Source organism: Ranitomeya variabilis, chromosome 2 (assembly GCF_051348905.1).
Source record: "Ranitomeya variabilis isolate aRanVar5 chromosome 2, aRanVar5.hap1, whole genome shotgun sequence".
In the NCBI taxonomy this organism is placed as follows: domain Eukaryota; kingdom Metazoa; phylum Chordata; class Amphibia; order Anura; family Dendrobatidae; genus Ranitomeya; species Ranitomeya variabilis.
The window spans coordinates 371,344,724-371,354,347 of NC_135233.1; positions in this window are offsets into that span (position 1 = coordinate 371,344,724).

Genomic DNA, 9,624 nt, shown 5'->3' on the forward strand with positions numbered 1-9,624 from the left:
ATGGAGGGTACTGACTATTATAAGGAACTCACCTAATAGGCAGGGGATTCAACGTATCTGGAAGGCAAAAGGTAGAGATTAGTGTATTATTGTAATAACCAGTCTATTTCCCTGTTGAGACCCTTGGGGGATAGGGTCTCAAGCTTATGGATCCAAGACATCTCTCTTAGTTTTAATTGTTTAATGTGATTGCCACCTCTTCTGGGTCTGGGGACTTGTTCGATTATCTGATACTTAAGTTGTGCCACCGTGTGTTTGTGTTTCGCAAAGTGTTCAGGGAGGGGTAGCCAGGTTTTATTGCAACGGATAGTGGATTTGTGGCTCGCGATAGCGGGCTGACATTGGTAGCCTACACCCCATCTCTGATCAGAATGTACTGGCCCCACAACGTGGTGGAACATTTCCTTGCCTTAGCTGCGCCTCCTGTTCTAATATCATCAAATCCGACAGCGTGACACACCCCAGAACAGGTAAATCATATCCCATCCGTGGCTACTATACATGCAATTCCAATTTTGTTGTCTACATCATCAAGTGCCCATGTGGCCTGCTATATGTAGGTGAGACTACACAGCACATAAAAGACCGTATCGCGAGCCACAAATCCACTATCCGTTGCAATAAAACCTGGCTACCCCTCCCTGAACACTTTGCGAAACACAAACACACGGTGGCACAACTTAAGTATCAGATAATCGAACAAGTCCCCAGACCCAGAAGAGGTGGCAATCACATTAAACAATTAAAACTAAGAGAGATGTCTTGGATCCATAAGCTTGAGACCCTATCCCCCAAGGGTCTCAACAGGGAAATAGACTGGTTATTACAATAATACACTAATCTCTACCTTTTGCCTTCCAGACACGTCGAATCCCCTGCCTATTAGGTGAGTTCCTTATAATAGTCAGTACCCTCCATTTTTGTTCCAGTCTATATTTTCAATTTTTTATTATTATCTAATTTTTAATTTTTATTTTTTCTTTATTTTTGGTTCTGTTCGTTTTTTCATAATCATTTCCTCTTATTTTATTATTTTTTTATTTTTATTTTTTTATTTTTTCCTTTTTTATGCAATCCTGTATCATTTCTTTACAATATCTCCACATAACCCATTTAATATGTCCACAGCAGACCTTCCCCCCTTTTGTGCCATTTAAACCTATGCGCATATACACAGCTCTCCACTGGCCTGTGGCTCCGCCCCCGTTATACACGGATATGTAGTTCCAATACTGTTCCCACACATATATCCCTTTGCGGCCGCACACTTAGCTATTACTCCCACTTATGGGCATCCTCCTGCCCTTACTTGCTAGTAGCGCTCAGTGCGCACGCGCGGACCATGTGACCACGTCACTTCCGGTCCGGGACCGCGTACTTCCGGTACGGCGGTATTTCTAGAGGACATGCAGGCTACCATACCCCCACCTTCAATCCAGGACTACACAGCTGGGCGCGGGATGCGCCGCTGACCCCCGGACTCAGGACAGAGCAGGTACACGGACCCTCCGCCCCCTTACTCTGCACCTTCCCCTTGCATCTGTTAGTCTAACTCACTACACCTTATCTATAGGACAGCCCTACAAGCTGCGATTCACCCTAAACAGGATCCTTCCATTCATGCCACAGGAGCCATCAGTGGACCCTCTCCAAGGTACCCTTAACACGTTCACTTGAACATTTTGTTTCACAGTGCGTTCCATTTTAATTCATCCAGCTCATATCTTCTGCAGGACTCCTCTGTTCACTGCAGCTTACCCTAAACAGGACCCCTCTGCCTATCTTATAGGAGCTACTATTGGACTTACAAGGTATCCATAACGTTCTCCTCTATATTACTGGGGTATCTCCTGATCTGGTTGCCACATATACTGCCCCTTAGTTACTTAGGATACCATCAGACTCTATTTCTCACTACAATACATTTCATTGGGACTGACTTTTAATCTTCATGGCCAAACGTGTCTGAAAACCTTCTCCTATACTCACACTGGAACAATGCTGTCTTATTGCATATACACTGCATAAATGTTGATTCTTTGTTATAATGACAGGTTATACCTTAAAGGACCTTTGTCTTGCCTGCCAACACTGCCACCCCTATGTATGTGTAACAAAAGAGTGAAGGTAAACGTTATTTTTTCCTTAAGCAGTGAATTACTGTTGTGCTGGCATTACTTCTTTACCATAGACTGACCTTTCGCTGCTCCCCAGAGTACCCCCGTCGTTACCTCTGGTTGCTTTGTATATATTGTACATAGTATATTTTATTATTATGCTTTGGTATCTTGTTTATCTCTTTTTTGTTCTTGTTTATTTTCTTTGTATATCATATCACAAACAGCTGCTTATACTGTCTATTTGCTTCCTAGTAACCCCATGAATAAGACCCGGGAGGGTCGAAACGTCGGGTTTCCGCTCTACAAACTAACACAGTGGCAATTGTTGACTTATTTTTTGTGTAAATAAATCTGGCATATACCTTTTTGCATCATATCAATTTTGAGTGTGTGGTACTATTTCCTCTACTATCCCCAGAACCGAGACAGAGGGACCCGGTACCGAGTACCCCACTGCCCTGCGCCTGGGGGCGATCCAAATCATACCAGAGGAGGTATGGACTTTTCAGTTATGGCATTATCCTCCTCAGCACTCGGCCCCCCCACTCTGTAACGTGATGGGGCCTCCACTTTGTGGCTGAGTTGTTGCGGTTCCTTCCACTTCTCAATAATATCACTCACAGGTGATTGGGGAAGAAATGTCGTGGACAAACTTGTTACCCCGGAGGCTCCTATTACAGGGCCGCGCTGGTGTCAGTGAGGTCTGCATCTCCGGCCGTTCTGTAATGTTAGTAAAGACTGATGGCATGGCGGGGGTCTGGATGTTATACCCTGGGGGTAAAGGGCAGGATGTTATACACTGGGGCAGTGGAACTGAATAAAAAACAGAAATTCAGTGATGATGACTTGAGTCCCGATACTTTTTCTTCCATATAGTGTATATAAGCCACCAAGCGACCACCAACCGCCGCTCATGTCTGCGATCCAGCTGCTCTACATCAACAAAGCTGTTCTTCTTATTCCAGGCTGCTCTGTCAATGGGGCGTGACTGTTGATTGACAGCCGCCTCCTCTGCATAATGTTGACAGTCACGTCCTACTGACAGAGCTGCGTGAAAGAGAAGCTGCTGCTGTCGACATGACGCCAATGGCGTGATATCTGTGACCTCCCTTTGCCTGCACCAGGCACAACAGGTAGGCGGTTAGCAACTACCTGCCTGTAGGTTCTTTGGCCCATAGTAAAAATATATATATACTAGACTGTGGCCCGATTCTAACGCATCGGGCATTCTAGAATATGCATGTCCACGTAGTATATGGACAATGATGATTCCAGAATTCGCGGCAGACTGTGCCCGTCGCTGATTGGTCGAGGCAACCTTTATGACATCATCGTCGCCATGGCAACCATTATGACATCTATGTCGATACTGTGCCCGTCGCTGATTGGTCGAGGCGAATTCGCGGCAGACTGTGCCCGTCGCTGATTGATCGAGGCAACCTTTATGACATCATCATCGCCATGCTGTGCCCGTCGCTGATTGGTCGAGGCCTGGTGGCCTCGACCAATCAGAGACACGGGATTTCCAGGACAGACAGACAGACAGAAAAACCCTTAGACAATTATATACACTCACCGGCCACTTTATTAGGTACACCATGCTAGTAACGGGTTGGACCCCCTTTTGCCTTCAGAACTGCCTCAATTCTTCGTGGCATAGATTCAACAAGGTGCTGGAAGCATTCCTCAGAGATTTTGGTCCATATTGACATGATGGCATCACACAGTTGCCGCAGATTTGTCGGCTGCACATCCCAAAGATGCTCCATACAAGGCAGGATGGATCCATGCTTTCATGTTGTTTACGCCAAATTCTGACCCTACCATCCGAATGTCGCAGCAGAAATCGAGACTCATCAGACCAAGCAACGTTTTTCCAATCTTCTACTGTCCAATTTCGATGAGCTTGTACAAATTGTAGCCTCAGTTTCCTGTTCTTAGCTGAAAGGAGTGGTACCCGGTGTGGTCTTCTGCTGCTGTAGCCCATCTGCCTCAAAGTTCGACGCACTGTGCGTTCAGAGATGCTCTTAGGCCTACCTTGGTTGTAACGGGTGGCGATTTGAGTCACTGTTGCCTTTCTATCAGCTCAAACCAGTCTGCCCATTCTCCTCTGACCTCTGGCATCAACAAGGCATTTCCGCCCACAGAACTGCCGCTCACTGGATTTTTTTTCTTTTTCGGACCATTCTCTGTAAACCCTAGAGATGGTTGTGCGTGAAAATCCCAGTAGATCAGCAGTTTCTGAAATACTCAGACCAGCCCTTCTGGCACCAACAACCATGCCACGTTCGAAGGCACTCAAATCACCTTTCTTCCCCATACTGATGCTCGGTTTGAACTGCAGGAGATTGTCTTGACCATGTCTACATGCCTAAATGCACTGAGTTGCCGCCATGTGATTGGCTGATTAGAAATTAAGTGTTAACAAGAAGTTGGACAGGTGTACCTAATAAAGTGGCCGGTGAGTGTATATAGATATTACTGGATAAACCCTTTCAGTTAAAATAAGAGTCAAACCAGAATCTCAGTTTGCAGACACAGTATTTTGGGATGTTGCCCCACATCATTGCAAAGTGTGAGATATAATTTAGCTAGGTGAGAGGCTCTAGACTGGGAGGGGTTACACCCAGGGCCGTATTTGCCACTAGGCACTCGAGGGCACGTGCCTAGGGCGGAGACGATGCGGGGGGCGGCACCTGAGCAAGCGAGCAAGGTGTTTTTGTTTTTTTTTCCCACCTCCCGACCGCCCCAACCCCCGCCCCCCCAGCCCCCCCCCGGGACCAGCCTCCCACCCACCCTCCGACCGCCGCCCCCCCGCCTCCCCTCGCCCTCCTTGAAGACGATACTCACCTTGCTCCAGTGATGCCTGGTCTCAGCTTCTGTAGCGCGTCCTGAGTGAGCGGTCACGTGGTACCGCTCATTAAGGCTCATGAATATGCGCATATTCATGAGCCTTAATGAGAGCGGTATCACGTGACCGCTCACGCAGGAAGAAGGAGCTGCGAGCCGGCGCCTATGCGCCGGGAGTCGGGACAGAGAGCCGGAGGGATGTCGCCGTCGGCGCGCCCGCTTGGTGTGAGACAGCTGACAGGTGAGTATGAGGGACAGAGGACAGGGGGGATTGAAGGAGGACGGTAAGCCGCCCGTGCCATGGGAGAAGGAGCGGGGAGGTGGAGTGATGAGCCATGCATGGGGGGGAGGGGAGAGTGATGAGCCATGCATGGGGGGGGGGGAGTGATGAGCCATGCATGGGGGGGAGGGGGGAGTGATGAGCCATGCATGGGGGGAAGGGGGGAGTGATGAGCCATGCATGGGGGGGAGGGGGGAGTGATGAGCCATGCATGGGGGGGGAGGGGGGAGTGATGAGCCATGCATGGGGGGGGGAGGGGGGAGTGGGGAGTGATGAGCCATGCATGGGGGGGAGGGGGGAGTGATGAGCCATGCATGGGGGGGAGGGGGGAGTGATGAGCCATGCATGGGGGGGAGGGGGGAGTGATGAGCCATGCATGGGGGGGGAGGGGGGAGTGATGAGCCATGCATGGGGGGGAGGGGGGAGTGATGAGCCATGCATGGGGAGGAGGGGGGAGTGATGAGCCATGCATGGGGGGGGAGGGGGGAGTGATGAGCCATGCATGGGGGGAGGGGGGAGTGATGAGCCATGCATGGGGGGGAGGGGGGAGTGATGAGCCATGCATGGGGGGGAGGGGGAAGTGATGAGCCATGCATGGGGGGGAGGGGGGAGTGATGAGCCATGCATACGGGGGGGGGGGTTTGGGGGGGGAGAGATGAGCCATGCATAGGGGGAATATGAGTCATGCATACAAGAGGTGGGGGGGTTATGAGCCATGCATACAGCCAGGGGGGCGGATATGAGCCATGCATACAGGGGGGGGGGAATTATGAGCCATGCATACAGGAGGTGGGGGGAATTATGAGCCATGCATAGGGGGATATGAGCCATGCATACAGGGGGGCGGATATGAGCCATGCATACAGGGGGGGGAATTATGAGCTATGCATAGGGGGATATGAGGCATGCATACGGGGGGGGGTGGATATCAGCCATGCATACAGGGGGGAATTATGAGCCATGCATACAGGAAGTGGGGGGGAATTATGAGCTATGCATAGGGGGATATGAGCCATGCATACAGGGGAGGGGGGTGGAGAGATGAGCCATGCATAGGGGGGAATATGAGTCATGCATACAAGAGGTGGGGGGGTTATGAGCCATGCATACAGCCAGGGGGGCGGATATGAGCCATGCATACAGGGGGGGAATTATGAGCCATGCATACAGGAGGTGGGGGGGAATTATGAGCCATGCATACAGGGGGGCGGATATGAGCCATGCATAGGGGGATATGAGGCATGCATACGGGGGGGGTGGATATCAGCCATGCATACAGGGGGAATTATGAGCCATGCATACAGGAGGTGGGGGGGAATTATGAGCCATGCATATGGGGATATGAGCCATGCATACGGGGGGGGGGGGAATTATGAGCCATGCATACGCGGGGGGATATGAGCCATGCATATGGGATGGGAGGAAGATGAGCCATGCATACAAGATGGGAGGGGGGCATTATACACTATTGAGCATCATATGGGGTCATTATACAGTATGGAGCATCATGTGGGGTCATTATACAGTATGGAGCATCATGTGGGGTCATTATACAGTATGGAGCATCATGTGGGGTCATTATACAGTATGGAGCATCATTTGTGGCCAATATACAGTATGGAGCATCATGTGCGGCCAATATACAGTATGGAGCATCATGTGCGGTCATTATACAGTATGGAGCATCATGTGCGGTCATTATACAGTATGGAGCATCATGTGTGGTCATTATACAGTATGGAGCATCATGTGTGGTCATTATACACTATGGAGCATCATGTGTGGTCATTATACAGTATTAAACATCATTTGTGGCCATTATACAGTATGGAGCATCATGTGCGGTCATTATACAGTATGGAGCATCATGTGCGGTCATTATACAGTATGGAGCATCATGTGCGGTCATTATACAGTATGGAGCATCATGTGTGGTCATTATACAGTATTAAACATCATTTGTGGCCATTATACACTATGGAGCATCATGTGCGGTCATTATACAGTATGGAGCATCATGTGCGGTCATTATACAGTATGGAGCATCATGTGCGGTCATTATACAGTATGGAGCATCATATGCGGTCATTATACAGTATGGAGCATCATGTGCGGCCATTACACAGTATGGAGCATCATGTGCGGCCATTACACAGTATGGAGCATCATGTGCGGTCATTATACAGTATGGAGCATCATGTGCGGTCATTATACAGTATGGAGCACTGTGTGGCCATTATACAGTATGGAGCATCATGTGCGGTCATTATACAGTATGGAGCATCATGTGCGGTCATTATACAGTATGGAGCACTGTGTGGCCATTATACAGTATGGAGCATCATGTGTGGCCATATTTTTTTGGTTATAATTATTGTATATGAAACAGTTGTGATCAGCAGTGCTAAATGGGTGTGGTTGGGACTTGGATATGGGTGTGACTAGTTGTGAAATGGGTGTGGTCAGAGGCGTGGCCTAAAATTTGCCGCGGCACACTACGTGCGCCACAACCTTTATGCCTCTTTCCCTTCAAGAGTTGGGAGGTATTGTACCACATTTGCCAGATCACAGCAAGTGCCACAAATCCCATAGGGAATGAATGAAGCCAAACGCAGTGTTGCCGTAAGTGATCCGTTGTAAGTGATCCGTTACACGCCAGATGCGAAAAAACTGCCCGATCTGCTGCAAAAGGCTATTTTCACAACAGTGATTCTTGCCAAAGTCACTGCCGATAGTGTCATACTCACCAATGGGGGAGGCAGCACTAAAAGTGCCTAGGGCAGCAGAAACTCTAAATACGGCCCTGGTTACACCCCAAAACACCTTGTCTGCAAATTGAGATTCTGGTTTGGCTTTTATCCTAAGTCGTACTGAAAGGCTTGTTAAAGAGTCGAAATTGACTTTTAGGATTACTGCTTTCAATAGGTAACGGGAGAGTTCTAGTCCTCTTCCTTTCTGAAGAGACAATTTACATGTTTAATTTCCCTGAGGAGCGTGTATGATGTATAAGTCTCCTCACTCTTAACATACCAAGCTTGGCTTGTCGCTTTCCACAAGAAGAAACATTACCCCTCAGACCTCAGCCTAGAGTCTCTCATCTAGCCAAATCAGATCTCATACTTTGCACTGATGAGGGGCAACAACCCGAAACACTGTGTCTGTAATTACAATTCTGGTTTGGTTTTTATCCTAAGTCATATTGAGTTTTAGGATCACTGCATCCACTAAGGGGCTCTAGAGTTCTAGTCCTCTTCCTTTCTGAAGAGACAATTTGTAGAAATATTTCACAAATCTGTTTGGAAGGGGGATATAACATCCGCACGATATGCTATGAATGCTTGATGTGTGGGTCTCACCTCTGCGACCATGGCATTTTATCTGTGGGAGGCGAGGGGCTTAATAAAGGGGCATCACAATGTAACGGCCATTATACTAGGCTCAAAGTGCATCATGCTATGTGGGGGCACTAAAAGGGTATTGTACAGTGTGGGGGCAATAATGGGACATACTATCTTTGTGAAATACTAAGGGGAATTACTACTGGGTGGGTGATACTAAGGGGGCATCCTTTTTCTTTGTGGGGGCGGTAATTGGACATAATTCATGTGGGGGGGGCACTATAACCATTCGCGTTACAAAGATGCCACTATCACAATGTGTTGGGCGCCTAGGTTCACTATAGTGTTGGGCCGCGAGTGGACAATATTGCTGTGAAGTGGCGCTATTACTGTGCTCTGTACAAGAGTGCACTATTACAGCAGGGGGCGCCAACTATTAGTGTTATGTTTTGGGCACACTTACCATGTGGCACGATTATTTTTAGGGGCACCTTTATTTTGGGGGGCTTAGCCACAGTTCTCCAATTCCATACCGGCCACTTTCGTCATGGAGCTGCCCAGCTTGAGAGGATCAGCGGATGTCCTTCCCTTAGCGTACGTGGGCCCTTCCTATAACCTGGCTCTGGGTTCATTATATAGGGGACATTAATGTGGTTCCATTTTTATTTTCCAGTATTAGAATAGTATAATGAGGGATGGAGAAGAAATATTGTGCAAGCAGGAAATTCTGATCTGATTTACATACGGGGCTGTTGGAGTTACCAGCGTGTTCACCTGGAAAGCTTCTGATGACATATAATCTTGGTTACTACACACAGTGCAACAAAACAAAAGAAAAATAGAACAATGGAACAATTATTTTATACTCTCTTTATTCACTGAAATATCAATGTTCTTACCTGCAACCGCACACGGCTTACCGCTTGGTGCCTGACATGCAAACTGCTTTAGGACGCAATCTGACATTGTTTATTGAAAACACCACTGACCGGAACTATTTAAAGGGGCACTCCCTCCCTCCCTTTATTTGGGGACA